Raw genomic sequence first — 22716 nt, 5'->3', positions numbered from 1 at the left:
AAAATCGCCTCAACCCGATTTGCGCCATTATTTTCTACGCCCAGACGCCATTTAAATGACTCCTGTCTTAGTAAAGACAGGAGTCATGCCCCCTTGCCCAATGGCCATGCCCAGGGGACTTATGTCCCCTGGGCATGGTCATTGGGCATAGTGGCATGTAGGGGGGCACAAATAAGGCCCCCCTATGCCACCAAAAAAAATTAAAAAATATAAAAAATTATACTTACCTGAACTTACCTGAATGTCCCTGGGGTGGGTCCCTCCATCCTTGGGTGTCCTCCTGGGGTGGGCAGGGGTGGCAGGGGGGGTCCCTGGGGGCAGGGGAGGGCACCTGTGGGCTCACTTTGAGCCCACAGGCCCCTCAACGCCTACCCTGACCCAGGCGTTAAATAGTGGCGCAAATGCGGGGTTTTTTGACCCGCCACCTCCCGGGCGTGATTTTTGCCCGGGAGTATTAATACGACGCATTTGCGTCGCCGTCATTTTTTTAGACGGGAACGCCTTCCTTGCATCTCATTAACGCAAGGAAGGCGTTCACGCAAAAAAATGACGCTCTTTACTCATACTTTGGCGCTAGACGCGTCTAACGCCAAAGTATAAATATGGCGTTAGTTTTGCGCCGAATTTGCGTCGAAAAAAACGACGCTAATTCGGCGCAAACAGAGTATAAATATGCCCCGAAACGAGGTTAATTAGCATCTAAATCATCGTCAAACAGTTCTTCTACCTCAATAATAAGTGAAAGTGAAAAAAGTCATTGTGCCATGTGAATGTTTACCTCAGAAAAATGTGCACGTCGGACTGCTGGTGTTTGAAGAAAAATGTCAGTCAAAGAAAAGTCGACATGCCAACCAGTAAAATCACACAAACAATTTCCAAAGATTACCTTGAAAATAAATGATTGTTTGATACTTTTCCTTATCAACAGTAGGGCATCAATAAATATAGTTCCTGAAGAGAAATACGCAGTCAAAGACCAAAGTGTATACTTGGGCTACATTGACACCTATAGAGGCAAGGTCCATTTGTAGCAACAGTGAATCATAGGAAAACAAAGGTGCAAGCACCGATCCATGTGCTTCAAGGTATAGCATCAAGTGCCTGCGTGCTCAGTTTCAACAGAGCTGCTGATGTGGGAATGATATTTGTGAATTACTACATGAATGCTCATCAAGAAATAGTACGTCAATTCCCTTTGTTGTTTCATGGTTTGGGAAAGCTAAAGACTATGAAAGTAAAACTGCGTATTAATGAGGATGTCCGTCCTATTGCTCAAGGGCATAGATGAATTGCTTTTCATTTAAAAGAAGCTGTTGAAAAATAACTTGAATTGTTACTTTAGCATGACATCATTGACCATTCCACTGGCCCAACACCATGGGTTTCTCCCATCATAGCAGTGCTTAAAAAGGACAGTAAAAGAGTTGTGACATTTGTGGGGCAAACAAAGCAATTGAACAAGAACAGCGTCCAAGGAAACATATTGCTGGCATGATAACACAATTGAATGGTACCAAGGTCTTTTCTTTACTTGAATTAAATAAAGGTTATCATCAGCTGGAACTTGAGAAATGGTGCAGGTACATTACAAACTTATCTACACATGTTGGTTTGTTTAGATACAAGAGCTTTAGGGCCAGATGTTTGACCTTTTGTTTTGCAACTCGCAATTTGCTATCCATTCGGGAATCGCAAATTGTGAGTCGTAAAACAAAATGTACAACAGTGTTAAGTACACTGTTTGTGATTCCCAGTGTTAAGTACACCTTTTGTGATTCTCATGAGTCCCAAATGACCGACCTCATCAATATTCATGAGATAGGTTGCAATTTGCAACACCACTGGGAATGGCTGAACCTACAGGGATGGTGGCCTGCTGGGGACTGCAGACCATCATGTCTGTGACTGCTTTTTAAATACAGCAGTTTTTTTTTCAAATACATCCCGTTCTCCTTAAAAGAAAACAGAATGCATTTCAAACAAAAAAATGAAAAGTTTTCTTTTAATTTTTTCATAGTAGGCAGTGGTTCTTGGGACCACTACCTGGTCTGAAAAAATATTTTCGCTTCCATTCACAAGGGATCCCTTCCTGTTTGCGAATGGGTTAGCACCAGTTTGAAACCAGTGTTAACTGCAATTGTTTTGCAACTGCATGCACGGTCGCAAAACAATCATACATACCATTCAGATTCGGTATTAGGAAGGTCTGTCCTGAACACGCCCCTTCCTAATACTGAATTGCAAAACCCATTATGCGATTTGGTAACAAGCTACTAAATCACAATTTGAGCTTTGTACATCCCAAGATTTTATGACTAGAAACAAGCTTCGTATATGTGGCCCTTAGTTTTGGTGTTTCATCGACTGCAGAACTTTTCCAAGACATCATTCGATGTGTCATACAACCTTATGTGAATGCACTCAACTACACCGATGGCATATTAGTTTTCAGAGCTGCACAGAAGGAACACAATAGAGCTCTCACACAAGTATGTCAATTCCTCAATGATGCAGGTTTGACTTTGAAAGCAGACAAGTGTGAGTTCAACAAGAAAAAACTGAAATTCTCTAGCAAAATCTTTTCTGCTGGGGGTATGACGCCAGATCCTGCAAAAGTACAAGCTCTGTCAAATGCTGATCCCCCACAAGATGTTTCAATGGTACGTTCTTTCCTTAGCATGGCCAGTCATTGTTCAAGATACATACAAGACTTTGACACTGTTAGTGCTCCACTGCGAGAGTTGATGAAAAATGTATTATTTTCCAATAGTCACAGGAATGTGAGAACATTTTCAAGAGAATCAAACGTACCATTGAAAATGCCACTGAAATGGCATACTTCAATCCAAAGTTTCATACAGAGGTTGTGGTTGATGCTAGCCCGGTTAGGTTAGGCACTATCCTTGCATAGCATAGTGGACGCCCAAATGCTCTATGGCATATTGTGGCCTATGCTAGTAGAAGTCTGTCTCAAACAGAATGTGCTTAAGCACAACTCTAGAAAGAAGGGTTGACTGTGGTATGGGCATGTGAACATTCCCATATATAACTGTACCGAAAGCCATTTACGCTGGTAGCTCATCGTCCAGCTTTTCTTACCATCTTTGGTAATTCAAAACCCAAGCTGCATCCTCGCATTGAACAAAGGGAGCACCAATTTCAAGAATATGATTATACGATTGTGCATCGTCCCGGAAAGGATCAGAATCCGTCTGACTACTTTTCGAGAGTGCCTATACAGGGTTACAGTACTCATCTAAAATAGCTGAGGACTACATTAATTTCATTGTCAATTCAAGTACACCAGCTACTATATTGTTAACCTAGATTAGCACTGCCACAAGCCATGATAGGGACCTGCTGAAGTTAAAAGACATAATTACACATCAGTTGTGGAACAAACACATTCAGGGCCATAGTTATACTTTTTGACGTAAAACTGCGCCGCCGCAGTTTTGCGCCCAAAATTTTACCGCCGGCTAACACCATTTTGTTGCGCTGTGCGGGCGTCAAATTTATACTTTGACGCACGGCGGCGCAATCAACAGGTGGGAGTCATTTTTTTTTACGCACATCGCGGAGTCAAGTCGTAAAGGAAAACAACGTTAACGTGGCATAAATGACTGTGGGTCGATTTACGACACCGCAACCCGGATATGTGCCGTTTTTTTTGACGCAATAGCGTCAAAAATACCCACGAACACTGCCCTTTCAGCAGAGGAGAGCCAAAATGGATCCCAGATGCCACTACAGACCCCAGGAAAATGACAGCAGACCAGGAACCAGCCAGGATGATCCATACAAGAACCAGGACATATATAGAAAAAAAAGAAAGTGTCGCTCCAGTGCAGAGGAGCAGGAAATCCTGGTTAAAGAGGTGACGGAACACCAGCACCAACTGTTCATCACCTCTAAGTTGCCAATCAGTAGGAGAGAGGCCATGTGGCAAAAAATTGTTGACAAGATCAACAGTGTGGCTGAAGTACGCAGAACAGTCACCGAGTGTAAGAAACGCTGGCATGAATGCAAACGTAGGACAAAGGAAAAAATGGACAGGAACAGGAAGGCAGCACTGCAGACTGGAGGTGGGAGTCCACCACACCAGGAGGCCCTGGACCACATGGAGGAGATGGTTGCAGCCGTCATCCCCGAGGAGATCGTCACAGGGATTCAAGGACAGTGCAGACTACCACGAGACAACGCACATGCACGGTAAGTCGCATGGGGATTTAAAATACAATAATGTTGACTGTAAGCAGGGGGGGAAATACCTACTGCACATTGCATGTAAGTCATCATATACATGGAGTGGCATGGGTAAAGGGGTATGGCATGGGGGCATGGCCTGCACATACAGAAGCTGGGGCACAACATAACACTACACCAACAACAGTCCCATGGGGGCATCCTGTCATGCCAACAATGGAGCAAAGGGAAAGCCTCGACAGGAGGGAAGGCCACTACGTCAAACTTACATCCTGGCACTCGTCAGCCAAAACATCTCCTACATTAACTAGGGCCCTATCAGCAATCCTCTAGCCAAAACAACAACTGCAATGTAACTGCAACAACAGTTGACACTACCACCTCTGATCTCTGTGCAGCTATAGTAGCCAATGGCAGTAACCTCCCCATGGAACATACATACCTAAATTAGGGGGTGAGGATGACATCTGCAACAATCCCCTGAAACAAGACAAAGGCCCCAGTACACTCATATGTCAATGCCCATAGTTGTCACATACATCAGCCAAACTAAACAGCAATAGGAGCGACACAGCACTAAGGACACACCCATGCTGCATATGTCAGGGTCCTTCCCATGCCTGGCAAACAAGGCTACATCACAAATGTCATACTGCTCAGACAACAGCATTGAGGAGGGGACACATGGAACTGGTCACTGAAATACACCTGCACAGTCAGAGGACCAAATAGGACATTGATACGATAATCAGGGCAATCCAATGTAACACACATTACCCAACATCAGCAGGACACATTAACAATGTCTACATCCATATCACATCATAACATTGACATGCATATGATATGTCACATGTCAATTACATTTAAGTCAATGTGAACAATCAGGGATTGGGGCAGGTCTTGAGAGGCAATTGTGCTGCCAGGACCATCAGAACACCCACAGCCAGTGAAAGGTCTCACCATGAGAATGGATATACACGGAGGGTTGAGTAGGACCAAAGCTGGCTATTCTCTATTTGGTATAAAGCAACACATAGAGGCAAGTAGGCAGACAAGTCTGATAACTCAATATCATACATGTGACACACAAGTGGGCCATAGGCCTATAACAATGCCCATATGAAGGACAGCAGATACCAATATCAAACAAGATCACAAAGTGAATTCATCAAAAGGCTGGCATGTTACGTCAAAATTGTCACAACACAGACACACTAATTGTACCCTGTTTCATTGCAGAGGAACATGGATCTCCTGCCGATATGCCTGTCCCAGATTACCCTGATGACATGGATGACGAGCCCATAAACATTCCCCAGGAGACCATCCAAAAGGTCCTTGAAACCCTCCAGACCCCACCTTCAGTCACAAGGAGGAGCACAGAACAAGCAGCCATCACAGAAGAACCTCCCACCACCCCAATTGCAAGAACTGCCAGCTCCTACACAGCTGAGGACTCTGACGACACTGGCACCAGCTTTGAAAGAACTGTAGTTGGAGTACAGCGGGAGCTGGCCAAGGAGGTGCGGGTGGGGATGCAAAATATGGCAGCCAGCCTTGAGGGGGTGCGCTCGTGCATGATGTCATCTGCAGATCAGGCAGCAGCTATGCAAGCCCTAATATCCATACTGCAAGGACTACAAGAAACTGTAAAGGAATTCACCACTGCAGTAAGGGAGTTGCTGCAACACCTCGCACCCCAAACTTTCCACTGCATGCACAAATGCAATCATGACTCCCTCAGGGCTGACCTGGCTGCCTACCATCGTGATGTAGCTGCTATTCTCAAAAACCAGCAGGCCCTCCTTGTTGCAGTTGTGTCCTTAAGACCTTCACAGGGAGCAGCCACCGGGATGTCTGACTCCATGTCTTCTAACACTGAGGTGTGTGTTGCCCCTTCACAACCAACAACAACAAGGACGAAGCAGGCAACACACACATCAGAAGAAGAAGACATGGAACAGATCACATTCACACAGAAGAGTACCCGGAAGCACTAGTCCCTGCACCATGGCCTACTTTGACCAAGGTCCTACGTTTTGTCAATTGCCAGTCTCACTACAACTATACTCAATGACTGTTCTGCTAACCACTGTATAACTTGTCAGCATTGCCAGTGAATGTCTCTCTCCTACTAATTGGCAAATCCTGTCCCTCTGCACTGTCGGTAACATCACCCCAGCATGTCAGGAGCATCATCCACACCCCTTCTGTAGGATCACCATGTAAGATTGCACTAGAACGGACTCAGCAAACCTGTACAATGTACATATTGCACTACAGCGCCTATCAATAAATAGCACTTGCACACCTAATATGTCTCTGTGTAATTTGACACATCAACTGTGCAGTAGATAACTCAAAAGTGCCTGTGTGACAACCATGTAGCTTGTCAATACAACTGTCCTGACATCATGTAGTCTGATACATCTGTGCAGTGGCCAGGATTGCATCATAGCCTGCCCATCCTGAGGAGAATAACTGATGAAACCACACACAATCATGCTGGGTTGGACAGAATAATGCTCCATCAATAGAAATCAAAGTCAACTAATGGTGGCTGATAAATGTGGTCACCATGCAATACTAATACATTGAATTATGCAGTCTAATCTAAACAAACACAACTAAGCACAGCATCAATCAACCTTTCTGAGTAAACTTCCAAATAGGTACTCATGCTGATTTATTGCACACATGATCTATGTCAGTAATGAAGACAAGAAGTCAAGAGTGTTAACAACACCTCATCTACAAAGATGTCCCTGAACATCACACTGCAGTCCGACCTAAAAAATTCCCCACAATACCAAGTCTGGAAGCACACTTTGTGATGTAGAAAACATACTCATCAACACAAATCCTTTGTGATCCATGTAAACTCCAAATGGTGGTTCTATCAAATGGTGGATACTTACCAAGTTAGCACAGGGGTAGCTGCCATTTTAAACCTCTTTTTTCTTTGGTTTGTAGCATAGGACACAAATGTCATAGAACAACAATCACTACACTGATGGCAAGGCCATGATCAAGTAGCAGTTAACACATAATGCAAAGGGTTAACTATATATTTATTCATAAGTAATCACACCAGAGGCAAATAAGGGAAAAGTCATACCTACACTAATCTAACCTGACTACTCCTAACCCACAACTGTCCCTAACTAACCTAAGCTAAACTTACTCTACACATATAACGAATCGATCTAAACATCAACCCCCCACCCACCATTATGAGACAGGACACATGCAGGACAACACATACTAACCTACACACATACTATCCTAAACAATCATATATTTTTTTGGTATTTTTTTTACATTATATATATATATATATATATATATATATATATATATATATATATATTTTTTTTTTTTTTTTTCTAAACAGACAGGAACTCAACATTGCCCCCCACCCACCCACCCACACACTCAATAATGAAAAGTAGAAAAAATAAGGACCCCCCACCCTCCTCCCTAACACTAACTAAGCTAACAACCTATACTAACCTAACACTAATCCCCCAAGCCCACTAATCATGATAAAAAAAAAAGAGGAGGGAGGGGAGGGATAAATTTAAATAGACCATATCAGTCCTAGAGGTTGGCCCTCCGTAGGGTCCGCCTGATGGACCTGACCCGCTTCTTTATGTAGGCCACATCCTGGCTCAGCTTGTCCACCTTCCTAATGAACTTGTCCATTTTGCGGTCCAAAGCCTGGAATGCCGCAGGGTCAATTGGAGGTGCTGCTGCTGTCTGTGTGCCGGCAAAGGTGCTCTGTGTGGGTGTTGAGCGTAGCCCACTGGACTGTCCTGCAGCTCTTATATTGCTGGGTCCTGGTCGTGCTGCAGAGGCAGGGACAACTGTCCCCGTCGTTGCTGGGGCCACTTGGGGAGAACTGGTGGTTGTTGTGGTGGTGGCTGTAGTGGGCAATGTTGGGCCACCCTGTGGTGAGGCCAACCATGCTCCGGAGGCCCGATCCGCCTGGTATTTTCGGGCCATCCGTCGGAACCCCGACTGCACCTGCAGGATGTGTCGGTACCTCAAGGCCCGCCTCTCAAATTCATGCCTCTGTGCGGCACTCATGTTTGCAGCTGTGAAGAGAAAGGGCAACTATTTACCATAGGAAATGCATTGTGTGGAATAGCACAATGGGTCAATTGGAAATTACTTTTACTGTAGTTGTAACAGCTCATATCACCATATAGATCATTGAAAGTCTCAGAGGAAGTACATGGGAAGCCTGCATACAAAGGTCATCTCACACATAGCATATACAATTATCTACACGATGGGTGACATCAGCCTAAACTTTTCATCATAAAAATTACAAATGCAGCCTACATTAATGCTGCACCTCCTCCGCCTATTGCTTGGACTCCATATGTCAGTGTATGTGATAACAATCACAACCCTCAATATCTGCAATTTGTAATTGGATTTGCTAGTATAGAACTCATGTGCCATAACCGAGTGTGTACACTAGGTTCAAAAGAAAGTTTCTAATGGTCACAAGTATGTGTAACATACTGGTTGCTACAGTCCTAGGTACCCTATTCCCAAACACATGGCTGACTTTGAGGGGGGTGGGAAGAACATCCAACAATCCCAAAATCGATGCACACCCAGGAGTGTATAGAAAGCTCAACATGTTTTTGGCTCCACACACACACCACCAGTGAAGGGCTATCAACAAATCGGAGCCAGCTAAACCTTGTCCTATCGAAGGTCCACACATGTCAAAATGTACTGACCTAGGCCAACATCACATACTACCAGTGAGGCATATTTTTCTACAGACACAGAGGAGCAAGAACACCCATGATCATGAATAGCATGTACACCTAGGCCGTTGCACTGTAGTCCCACACACTTCTAGTACAACCTGTGGAAGTACATGCCCCCGGAAGATCCAACCTACAGTGTACTCAGTACATCGGTTACTAGGTAAGCAGCAGATTTCAGACAAGCCATTTGCAGAAGCTATCTGGGAGAATGTCAGTCTGAAATGCAGACTCAGTCCGAGACGAGTCCCAGAGCAACTCTTACATTAACTAGTGTATTCCACATGACTCACCCCATTCCCCATAGCGGGCCCTACAGGAATGGCCTTCAGACCCAAAATCAGACAAATGGATAAGCATAGGTCAACTCAAAATGAAGTGATAACTGAAATCCCAATAATGGAACAATAGTAATGATTGGGCAGCGCATCATACCTTGCAATCTGTTGAACACACAGTAGTCCATCATGCATCACCAGCAAACATAAAAAATACCACACATGCAACACTCACTGTAGGTGTCGGGGTCCTCAAAATAAGCCACCTCTCCGACTGTGTACGGTGCAGGTCCACCTGTAAAGCATGGAAGGAAGAATATACTCAGAATCCGTGCACTGACGAACAATTGCAAATACAAAGACAATGTGAGAATATGACATGAGTAATGAAACACTTTCACACATGCTCATATTGCATGGAATTATTCATGCGCAACATTTACATCGGATGAGTCTCCTGCTACAGTTACACACCCTACTACACACATGCAGTGCCCCGGACAGTCATGTGGTGGCAAAGATGCACCTCCATTAGTATGCACCAACAATATAGGTGTGCATTCATCTCATCATGTGCATCCAAGAGAGACATCCAAAAGCTGGTTACTTGAGGACTGCCTGACCTCTCAAACAGCCTATGTGGTCATGACACATATGTGACTGATAGGTACATGGTACAGAGGGCCAGGTACTTTGGCAATACCTCATGTTGTTACAGTTTCATACATTGATGTGTCCAAACAATAGTGATTGGCACCAAACATAGATGTTTGTACCCTAGTCCATACCTTTGGACTGCCATCCCTATTCTGATTTGGGCACAAGTGACAATAAATACCTGTCTAAAATGTTAGCTGAGGGCACCTGAGTCCTTAACAAATATGGTTCATGCTCAGATCAGGCATGTAACAATTAAATGTGAAGGAGCACATTTATCATGACAAGGCATGGCACTTCCAAGAACATTTTCCCTACACACCAACCAGACACACATGTGACATATGTGTGGACAACATTGCTAACTTCAATTGACGTGAAGGCAGCACTCATTTTCAGCATCATGTAGGGTTTACAAATGTCAGTCTAGCTATGGTGTCTACATATGTAGGTATGATGTTTCAACATCCATTTTTCACTGGCTATTGTGACCTGTAGAGTCCTAATTGCGTCATTAATGTGTCGCTTGTCTGACACAAAGGCGGCACTACATTACATTCTGCTACAGGCAACCGGTATGTGTAGAAAACATGAGCTACCTGACTGCTAGCATTTGTCATCCTTCACATTGTGCATCAATTACCCAGTATGTTTCCCTAGCATTACACACAGTTAGCTACTTATCTGGCAGATTGGGTAACAATCATCACATGTCACTACACAGCTTTAAATTGTGCACATTTAATTGATCTGTACTCACCAACATGGCCACCAATCCTGATTCCCAGGTGGTCCAGCAGATCTTGCTCCCTGGAGATCAGATCAGCCCAGCGGTGCTTCAATTGATGGTCATTCCTTTGGCTACCATATAGACGCACCAAGTGATGGCGCACCTTCCCCCACCGGACTTTACGGGCCTCCGTGTGATACCCCTGTATCACCCTACCCCCAGCCTCCAGCATGAGTGGGAGGAAATGGCAAACAAGCCATATAAACCCCCCCAATTCCTCCTCACTCATCCTGGAAAGCCGTGGCCTACCAGACATGTCAGCACTGAAAAAAGGGAAAAAGTAGTAGAAAAAGGAAAAGGGGGAAATGGGGAAAGGTAGAGTGGGGAAATACAAAGAAAACTTAAGAAGAAGATTTTCTGTGTCCTGATTGTTATATCATTATTGCTCAATGAGACGACATTCTTCTTCTGATATTTCAAGCTAAAGGAGGGCAGAAATGAATAGGCAAAACCATAATGTGGTGTTTGATATCAGTGTTTATTTACAATAGTCCATTAAGTGGTGATGGTGATAATTATGAAAAGAAATTATTTACAATCTGTTGGCGCATACGCACTCCAGCAGCCGTGTTTGGTTGTTCCCCCTCCTGTTGCAGGCCAGCATCCTCCTCTTCTTCGTCTTCAGGCATGTATGGGTCTGGTTCGAGGAAGGGAATGTTCCTTTTGACACAAATGTTGTGCAATATTGCACATGTGAGGATGACCCTACAGACCATCTCGGGGGAATATAGTAGGCTACCACCAGTGATGTCGAGGCAGCAGAACCTTGACTTGAGGATCCCGAAGGTCCGCTCGACAATGCTGCGTGTCCTCTTATGGGTGTCGTTGTATGCCCGCTCTGCAGCAGTACTCGGGTTCCCAAATGGTGTCATTAGCCATGGCTGGATGCCATACCCCTGATCAGCTGGAAGAAAAAAACAGAATGGGATCATGTTGATGTAGCTTGCATTATTGAAAAGACCGTCCATGGCAGTAGTTGTCTTGTGTTGTCTGTGACTCTTTTGTGTACTGATGTGACATCCTATACTTGTAGGCTATACCATCTGCATTGTGTTTTTACCTTGGCTGAGCACGTGTTTGTCGGCTAACTGTTTGTCATCAGTATGTTTGGTGATTTTCAGTGCAGTGTGCCCTCCCTAACATTGTGACTTGTGATACAGGTGTCCTTGAGTCTTCACTTGGGGTGAGTAGATAGTTCAATGTAGAGTTTAATTTATAAGTGTTGTTAGCACGTTCTAATGGAAGTACCCTGGACATCCCATACCTTTAGACTTATGCAATGTATTAATGTAAAGGTCATTGTGAGACTTACAATTTGCAAGGTGACATTTCGGCAACCACACTCATTGACGTCTTCACATTAGGCTGTACAGTTTTTTCCGATGTGTGACAGGTTCAATGGTGAGTTAAGAAACATGGCTAGTGATGTCAGGAACTCAGTGTGTTCCTGTTGACATGTTGCTGTTGTGGTGTATGTGTTGTGTGTCCTAGAGGGTTGCTGTGCAGTGAGTATATAAGTAGGTTTTTGTACTTACCAACAAGTAGTCCATTGCCATACCGTCCATCCTGGAAGTGTTGGTTGATGGTAGAGTGACGGAAGATGAATGAGTCATGTACACTCCCAGGATATTTAGCCACGATGTTGGTGATCAATCCCTGGTGATCGACTATGGCCTGCACGTTGATTGAATGTGTGTGCTTCCTGTTGCGGTAGAGGTGTTCAGTCGCAGCAGGTGGCACAAGGCGTACATGTGTGCAGTTGATTGCACCAAGGACGTGTGGGAAGCCACTGATTGCATAGAACCCCTCTTTTGTTTCCTGCTGCTTCTGCAGTGTGTTAGGGAAGTAGATGTGGCAGGGTGTCAGTTGAATGATGGCATCCAGTACTTTTGGCAGCAATGCGGAGAATGATGGTTGGGATAGTCCGCCAACCAGGGCATCAGTTGTATGAAATGAGCCACTTGCCAGCACGTGAAGTACGGCAAGCAGCTTTGTTTCTGTTGGTATGGTGCGGGGTGTCACCAAAGTGGGGGCCAACTGCTGTTCAATGTTTCGCAGCAGCTGCTGGATGGCCTGCCAGTTCAACCGGTACCTCTGTATGATGTTGTGTTCCCTGAGGCCCTGAAGGGTTGTTCTTGGGCGGAATATCCTCTCCTGCCTTCTGCGCTGCCTTTGGGGTCCCTGCTGGTGTTGTTGTAGCTGCTGTTGTTGCTGCTGGGCTCTGCGTCTGCGTGCACGCTGGATAAGAATCACCTCCATGTCTCCCTGTTGCTGCTCTGCTGCTCTGCTGCTCTGCTGTTTGTTCTGTGTGTTCTGATTAAATACAGGTGTGTTTGCCCCATTTTTTACGCCTGCCCTGACCCAGGCGTTACATTTTGACGCAAATCGTGCTGTGCGTCATTTTCTGGCTCCGCCTCCTGGCGGAGCGTCATTTTTGCCCAGAAGCATAAATACGACGCACGGCCGTTTGCGTCGTTTTTTGGACGGGAACGCCTACCGTGCATATCATTAACGCAGGGCGGGTTGCCGCATCCAAGAAATGACGCACACAGCGGAATTTTGTCGTCCGCGGGCTTGGGCGTCAGAGTTTAAATATGGGGCAACGTTTGCGCTGATTGTGAGTCAAATTGTTTGACGCACAATCGGCGCAAACGGAGTATAAATATGCCCCTCAATGTCTCAGTAATGATGGTGATTATCAAAAATACATAAATGTCAGAGATGAATTGTCCATAACTCAGGAAGGACTTATACTGCGAGGGTCAAGAATCCTGATTCCGAAGAGTTTGCAACAGAAAGTGATTGATGTGGCTCACAAAGGACATCGTGGTATCTTTGTCAGAAAGAGAGCTCTCCAAGGCCAAGTTTGGTTTCAATACTTAGATGAAAGAGTTGAAAAGGAACTCAAGGCATGTCACATATGCAACTGCCTGTCAACCAGATTTGCTCAACATACTCTTAACGAGTCGGAACTCCCTAGACAGAAACGGGAGAGAAGAGCCATCAAGTCTTTTGTCCATGTGATAATGGACACATATAATTATCCATGAATACTCATGTTTTCCTTTGGTTGAAGATCTCTCATCTATGACTAATGCACGACTTATTAAAAAACTAGATGGCATATTCACAACATGGGTCTTCCCAGCCAATGTGTAATGACCCGCTCTTTAATAATAAAGAATTCAAAGAGTTCCTGGAGCATCTTAACATCAAGCATAAAAAGAGTGAACCTTTAAGACTGCAGACCAATGGACTTTTTGAGTGTTTTATGAGTGCACTAAAAAAAGTAGTACAGTGTGTGACTCTTGAGAAGCTCAATTTGAAAGCAGTACTGAATTCTACCATACAAGCTTATTGTTCGATATCCCCCTCGACCACAAGTGCAAGTTCTGTGACTTTGATGTTTGGGAGAACAATGACAACCAAGTTACCTCAATGGACCACTAAAAGAGACAAAACTAAAAATATGATTTGTACAAGGGACTTTGGTTAACAAGCAGAAAATAAAAGCTTATGTAGATAAGAGGCAACATGCAAAGGACACCTCATTTAGAAAAGGAGATTTGGTGATCGCCAGACAGGTTCGCAAAAGAAAAGCTGATGTTTCCCACGATGTTGAACCTTTCCAAGTGGTATCTACCAGGGGACACATGGTGACTGTCCAGTGTCTTGGGAAGTCTGTTACCAGAGACTCTTCACGCTGTAGGCCTGTGCTTCATTGGTCTTCAACTCAAAATGCTGAAAGAAAGACTGACTTTGAAAACTCAGTGACTGCTGCTGACTTCTTACACACTTTAGCCATCCGTGACATTGAACATGACAGCTTACAGTAACCAGATCGGGTTGTATTACCTAAGCACCATGAAGGCTGATCGGAGAGATATAGCTGTACGTTTAATATATAGAAAACGAATTTTTCAGGGACTTAGTTTACTCATACAAAACCTTAGAAATTCAGCTATAGGTATAGTTTATGTGGTTTCAAGTAACTATAACTCGTGCCCTAAGGTAACTATAACTTGCACCCTTGACATACACAGTTTTCTTATCAATAATTTGTATGCAAATGTTGCAGTGATAATATCAAAGATGCCATCGAAGACGTCATCAATGAAATAATATGTAGAGTGCATGGCGAACCTACAAGTCATAGTTACCTTAGGGCCATAGTTATAGTTACTTGAAATAACTCTAACTACAACTGCTGAATTTCTATGGTTAGTTACGAGTAAATTCAGAACCTAACTATAACATCCCTGTAATCTTTGATTTTTTCAGTGAATTTCTATGTTTTTTAACATAAAGTAATTTTAATTGCTATACGTTAATCCAACCACCGCCGCACAAGACTTTAGCCGTGCATAGCAGGGGTTGGCTGCAGGGCCTGCAGCCAAGCCTTTATAACCACCCAACCCTGTGCTGTGCACATCCTTTGGTTGTGCACAGCGGGGGTTGGCCACAAAGTGGTTGGCCACTCTGAGAGTGGGTGCGTGAGTGTCTGAGTGGGTCTGAAGGTGGGTGTGTGTGTCTATTAGTGGGTATGAGTGAGTGACTGAGTGTCTGACTGGGTGTATTAGTGGGCACATGAGTCTCTGAGTGCATGTATCAGTGAATGAATTAGTGTATGAAGGAGTCTGTGATTTATTTCTACGAGAATATCATGCATGATGAAGACAAATCATTTTAAACCCAAATTTAACCCTATAATTCACCTATATCACACATATTGGGACAGGGTACCTCCACCCTGACCGCTTATGCTGCTTATCATTTCTATTTACAGCCCCGGAGACACTCTCTGATAACATAAAATGGCTCCCACAACTTTCTAGTCATGATGTGGCCAGCCAATTAAAGCACTTCTATTCATGAACGCATTCGCGAAAATTCACAAATTATTTGCGATTAATTAGTGGCCAGCGACATACAAATTTATTTTCCTGTTAGTATCTCCAAAACGACTGGATGGATTTACACCAAATAAGCAAAACCACAATCTGCATACCGAAAGCTATCTTTCTGCCAAATTTGGTGTAATTCCATCCAGCTGTTCGGATTGTAGTTGTGTGTAAATGTCCTTTGGGAATTAACGTGGGAAATGCAACTTTTTTGACCTCCTCCTTTTTCTCTGCTCCCACTTGACGGATCACACTGAAGCTTCCCATGCAAACAAGAATGACCGGCACACCTTTTTGGAAAATGTTCTGAATATTCGTCAAATGGTGCCAAAGATATAGACATGTCAAAAAACACTTTTACTATCTAAGCACGGTCCTAACTATAACTACCTACCTACCAGTATGTATACTGATTTCCTAAAATTTTTTAATTTTCACTTAACAGAGGGGGAGGTGTAGTGTCTTTTTTTAAATTTGAGCTCATTCACCTCCATAACCAGAAAAAGAATGGGCTCCTCGAGATTTTCTTTGGGGCTGGGGTATCCTTGCCTTAGATCTCATATTTAATATCTCTGTGAAGGCACCTGCTTGGATTGGCCTGAGTCACTGATGCATCCAGACCTTATAGCTCAATGTCACTGCATAAATGAGGCCATTGACTGGTGTAATCATAGGACATTCCTCACCCAGAAGCTCAAAGATTTTCCCTTCCTACCCAGTTCATTAGTGGGAGCCAAAACTTTTAACTTCTATTTTTAACTTCTTTCACATCCAGTTTTAAATTATAAATTAGAGAACCCTTCCCCTAAAGAAACACTTGGGGGGAGGACCCAATCCATCTTCTACGTATCTCCCCCCGGGAAAGTAACATTATATAAAAGAGTAGCTTAGCACAGCCTCTATTCAACTTAACATGATCTTGTAGACTTCCAAAAAATAACAAGAGAAGGGCTTACCTGGAAGTTTATCGAAAGAATCTCACTTACTGCCCTGCTGACGTCCTCCCAGAATTTGCTGATATTTGGGCACTTCAAAAATATATGTAGATCCTTAGCATGTCAACCCCGCATTTCTTACAGCTGAGCATTTTGCCAGGTGTCAATTTTGACAATTTCTCCAGGGTCCCAAATGCCCTATTGGTGGAAAACAAGTAGATTCTCCTGAGGCAGGCAGGTTTAACTGTGGCATACAAAAGAATAGTAGATACTTGCCATAAATCTCTTATCTTCATCACAGGCAAGTATTTCCCCCATATTTCTTCTGACACTGTGAAGTCTTCATTGGTGAAGTCTATCACCAACTAGTACCATCTCGGGACTTCCTTCTTCATGGGGGCCTTCTCATGCAATAGCTCTTCCAAATCATTTGACCCCCCACCTCTTAATTCACACTCTGCATCCAGCTCTTAATTTAGAGACATTCAAATTTAGAGAGTTTTCCTCCCATCTCAGCGTTGAAGTCCTCCCACAACAAGCATCCACTATGACAGATTTGGACCCATTCCACAAACCGTGCCCCCTTAAACGTACAGTCAAACTATCACTAAACCACTACGGGGAAATTTGGGAATCCCATATGAGTGCATGTTTGCTATAGTATGGTAGTTTTGTGGTGCTCCTAACACGATACCAGAGTTACCCCAGATCTTGCAACAGCTTGAACCTCACCATCTTGAAAAACTTGGGGTCCCCAAATTTATATAGAAAACCCGGTTATTGTTCCTCAATAGTACTTACTGCTGTTGTACATATGGCCCTCATCCCTGACTCCCCCGAACCACTCAATAGCTGTTTCCCATTTTTCAAAAAGAATGCCCATGCATAATATTGGAAGTCGGGCAAAGCCAGGCCACCTTTCTCTTTCTTTCTTCGCAGCTTTTTCCAGGCAATATGTGCCCCTTTTGAGACCCATTTAAAGCTGTGTATTTGGCCCTGAAATCTACTCAGCCATTCCTTTTTAAACATCAATGGTACCAAGTGAAAGATTAAGGTAATTTTAGGCAGTGTAGACATCTTAATTATGTTGACTCTCCCTAGGATGGTGAGGGGTAGGCCTTCCCAACTCCTCATTAACTTACAGGAGTTTCTCATAACCTTTGTAAAATTGGCTTCTGTAATTTTATTTATTTATTGAGTAATAATTAAAACCGCGTACCTCATCTTTTTCTTTACTGTGACTCCCTAAGCATATTCCAAGCCATGACTTCCATCCTATTATTATTGACAGTGTTCACAGTCAGCTTACCAAACTCCACTTTTAGCTCCTCCAAGGCGGGAATCGTACCCTTTAAGTCAGCTGTATAAACCATTAAATAATCCACGTACAGAGGGACTTTCCTTAACCACCCCCTGCACCTAAAGGGGGGTATGCTCTGCTCCCCTCCAATTCTCCATGCTAAAGTTTCGATATATAAATTAAACAACAGTGGGGACAGTGAACATCCCTGCCTTTTTCCTCTTTCAATTTTAAAAGGTAGAGTTAAAGAGACGTTAGCCAATACTCTAGTATAGGGGTTCTGGTACATCCTTTGCAGTGCCTGGCTGAACTTCTCCAACAGGTTAAAAATCTCAGATAGGGTATTTAAGTATGTCCAATTAACCCTATCAAAACCCTTTGTAGCATCTAACACCACTACTGCCAAGTGGTCCTCACATTTATTGGCTTGAACTATTGAACCTATTAATCCCTGCATCAACTCATACATGTATCTGCCCTAAAGAAGCCTTTTTGGTCCTCATGTAAAAGCTCACCAATAACACCTCTTATTCAGTCAGCCAGAATTTTTGCAAATTTAAAAGGGATATGGGCATATATGAGTCACAGCTCTTAGGGCATTTTCCTTGTTTTAATATTAGTGTAAAAATGGCCTCATTCCACAACGAAGAGAGCATGGCTTCTGCCTCCAAGACGCCATCACACAATTCAGCCAAAACCTCTGTTATGCTACTACCCCAAACTTTGTAAATTTCCATAGGCAAACCATTGGGGCCTGGTTCTTTCCCCATTTTAACAGACTTTTTAGCCTGCTCCACTTCGAGCTGCCCAATATGCTCATTTAGAACCATATTCTCTTCATTCCTCAATGTGGCCAAATCTAACTCCTTAATCCAGCTCTTAATTGCCTCCGCTGAAACCTCCAGATCCTTCAAATACAATTCCTAGAAAAATCTCCAGAACGATTCCCAAGTCTCTCTACTCCTCCTGCTAATGGCCCCAGTTCTCTTGCACTGTATTTCACTAACTATATTCCTGACTGAGTCTGCTTTTTTTTTCAAGCCAACAGTTGCTACAGTTTTCCCCAAACTCAAAACTAGCCACCCTATTCACCTCACATCTCCCTCTAGCTCTACCCTCTATCACTGCTGAGAGACCATCCCGTCAACCTGTAATAACTCCTGCAGTCAGTCGATTTCCTCAGCACCAAGCTCTGGCTGTGCCTATCTCTGCTCTACCTCCCGTACCCATTCTTCTAGCCTATTAATCTCCTCCTTATTGGATTGCCTTTTAAAAAAGCCCCACCTCACCAGTCTTCCTTTTAAAAACTCCTTAGAGGCATCCCACACCATGACCGGAAAGGCTGAGCCTAAATTTAAAGAAAATAACTCCTCTGTATCAGATCACAGCTCAGCTACCACTTTCTCATGTAACTAGAGTCCATGTACTCTGACTGATTTATCCCATTAACCGGATAGGCTAACAAATCTATAACAAATGGGCTCAAACTTCTAACACTTCCTGCACTGTATCCTTTAGTCTCCTAGCTATCAGGACATAATCGATCCTTGACTGGTACCTATATTTTTTATTGTTGTAGGTGTACCCACGCAGCGACCCCATCCATTCTCTCCACGCATCGCATAACCCCAGTTGAATCATCATAGATATCACTTGCAGTCTCTTTTTTTCATTTGTCCTCGACCTACTCGACCTACTACCCTATGATCTGTCTAACTCGTAGTTCAGATCAACATTAAAATCCCCCATCCGAATAATGGTGTCTGAAAACTGCAAGAGATGGTGAGGCAAATATACCAAAGCTCAGATCTCAGCGTTATTAGGACCATAATATCCTACTAGGGTGTACATGCATTCATATACTACCAATTTACCAATTAATCACCTTCCAGCCTATCCACTACACTCTCCTGAAGGAAGAGATTAGAATGTTTTTATAAGTAAGATGGCCACTTCTTTAATACCCATACAAAACACATCCAGGCTGGTACACACAACTTGTTGTATCCACCTGCATGGTTTGAACACCTCTATGCACTCTTCTTTAGTCAGGTGACTTTCCTGTAAGACCAATACATTTGCCTAAGAGTCTCTCAAATACTGCAACAGCTTTCCCCGTCTATTTCTCACCTGTAAACCATTAATGTTCCAAGACAGGAACCTCAATAACTGTAACCTGTTCATCTGATGTGGATTTTACAGCCTAGTCAGCCTTGGGTGACCCCCTGAAACCACCTTCCTAATCCACACCAAACCTGTTTCCCACACCACAACATCTCATCAACTTCTCATCCTCTTCTGAGGACATGCTTTTTTTCTTTTTTTTTCCCACATGCTTCCCACCATACCTCCTGGTCTCCCATAGTCATTGGCAGGTACCCAGGCTGGGGCAGACGCTACATGAAGCATCACTGAAAAGTTGTCAAGGAGCAGTCACCCACAAATCCACAAAATGAACCACACTAAACCCCACAATCCATGATGCAGTAATGTCATAGGTTAGTGAGGTACACTTTTTGTATCCCATGCTAAACTTTGTTTTTGTACCCACATATAAACAATGCCATTCCCACAGGGACACCAAGGAAACATGATGCCAAGTGTATGAATAGGAAATCACCCACCCCACATATGCTAAGATGGAAAAGGAAAATGAGAACTACCTTAACATGGATGTAAGCTTTGAATATTCATTCAATAAGATAGTTCAGTAAGCAAGGTATCTGTCATAAAGATGTGCGTATAAATGCAGACCAAATTATTGAAACCTGTTGCCTTGACCTTTCATGTTCTGGGTCAATAAAGTGAATACTAATAACTCTGTTATAAAGAACACCCATTGCTAAATCATGATTTAGTTTCTCGATAGTGAATGTGTGAAATCGTTAACACTGTTATGTGAAGAGGGTGTGTCCAAGATGGCGGCTGGGTCAGATGCCTAAAACTGAGCTTCGACCCGGCGCATACATTTATCCATTCCCTCCCTTCCATTCAATGATGGTGTGGGGGGTGACACGCCGGAGACCTCTGGGGGAGCGATTGGTGCCACCGTGATGTTTGGATCAGCCAAAGGACGGCTCCTGGAATGAACAGGGCCGGGGCATCATGGCCTGAATCTGGGGGTGGGGATTCAGCACTGGAGTAGATGGCCTCCCGCAGTGGCCGCCGACCTGGCAGCAGAGCTGGCACTACCAGGATTTGTGACGTGATCTTTAACGATCGGGGAAGGCAGGGAGAGCCAGACGGAGGAGAGCTGTGGACAGGGTGCTGAGGGCCTAGGCCTTGCACACATGAATCAGGGCTTGCAACACTTGCTATCTAATACGCCCAACTACTACACAGTGCTCTGCCCACAAGAACTACATGCTGAAACCTCCTCTTGCACGCAATCAGGACCACAGTTTCACCCTCTATCTCCAAGTACATGGGGGCATTATTCTCGGATGAAGTGACCCCACCTAAAGACTAGGATTACGAGGGACCCCATGGTCTCCACAACTGTGTAGGAGGGCGGTGGTGCTCTTGTCTCTGGGTGTGGAGCAGCGAGGAGCTATGTTCATAATAATAACAAATCACAAACTATACCGTTATCCACATTAGACTGATGTGGCAATCCTACTCATTATTGTGTGCCCCTCCATGTTTTATTATCGCTGCACACTATCATGGATGAATGGAGGACCTCTTGCCTCTCTTGCTCCCTGAGGGTACGGCCGCCTGTTGTGTGGTAGGCAGACGAAGGGGTGGGTATTTCTGCCACTCACACCACGTTTCTGCTCGGACCACGCTCCTTTCACAGTATCTAAAGGCTTTGCCCTCTAAGACAGATTCATACGGAAAATTGCCCACGATGTCTAAGACCAAAAAAGGAAAAGGTTTTGACAGTGCCCTCACACACGCTTCTGCTGAGGGGACACAACCAACAGTGGATCTCCTTCTTCAGGGACATCTTACAAAATGTATGTAACTCCTGGCGGGTCTCTCCAGCATCAAAGCTGCAACTGAGCCCAAACTAGACTCCCTCATCTTAGACGTTGGGCTTCTGAGGGGGGAACATGGAAAACTAAAAGACAGGGTCAAGGAAATGGAAGAGGGATTTGCCTCACTAAAACCCACTGTGAAAGAACAACGAAGACCTGCATAAGGGGGTTTGAAACTTATGAGCAAGAGCAGATGACACTGAAGGCCACCCCCCTAGCGTAACAATATCAAGGTAGTGGGGTTCCCTGAAGGGGCAGAGGGCCCGAGTATGGACCTCTTCATGGAGAACTGGCTGGCAGAAGAGGTCGTGAGTGGGAAAACATCCAGGTTCTTCTCTGTGGAAAGAGAGCACAGAGTCCCGGGCCGACTACCGCTGCTGGGATCAGCACCACACCCTGTGGTGGCGCCACTCTTCAATTTTAGAGACAGGGGTAATGTACTGCAAATAGCTTGAGTCAAAGGTCCACAGCGGATTGAGAATAGTGATGTCACCATTTACGCAGACTACACTATGAAAGTATGTCAATAACAAGAAGCCTTTCAGGAAGTGAAGCAGTGTCTTCAAGTGCTGGACATCAAGAATGCATTGCTGTTCCCAGCGAAACTAAAAATCATATCTGGCCCCAAATCTCTGTTCTTCTTGACTCCTCAAGACGTATGGACATGGCTGAAATCAAGAGATTATCACCAGAAGCTTCCGCAGACTACAGTCTCCATGGGGTGGAGGCCCCAACGTACCCGTAGACGTCCTCCTAGATCTATAGGAGGCACCTGTGGAAAACTGACTAAAACACAAGCAGCATTGGTTGGAGCAGAGGCGCTAGCTGCGGTAGAGCAATCATCCCTATCCAATCAGGAGAACACCACCTCGAACAATG

The sequence above is a fragment of the Pleurodeles waltl genome, chromosome 7, assembly GCF_031143425.1.
Source record: "Pleurodeles waltl isolate 20211129_DDA chromosome 7, aPleWal1.hap1.20221129, whole genome shotgun sequence".
Classification (NCBI taxonomy): domain Eukaryota; kingdom Metazoa; phylum Chordata; class Amphibia; order Caudata; family Salamandridae; genus Pleurodeles; species Pleurodeles waltl.
Note: the sequence above shows the minus strand (reverse complement) of the source record.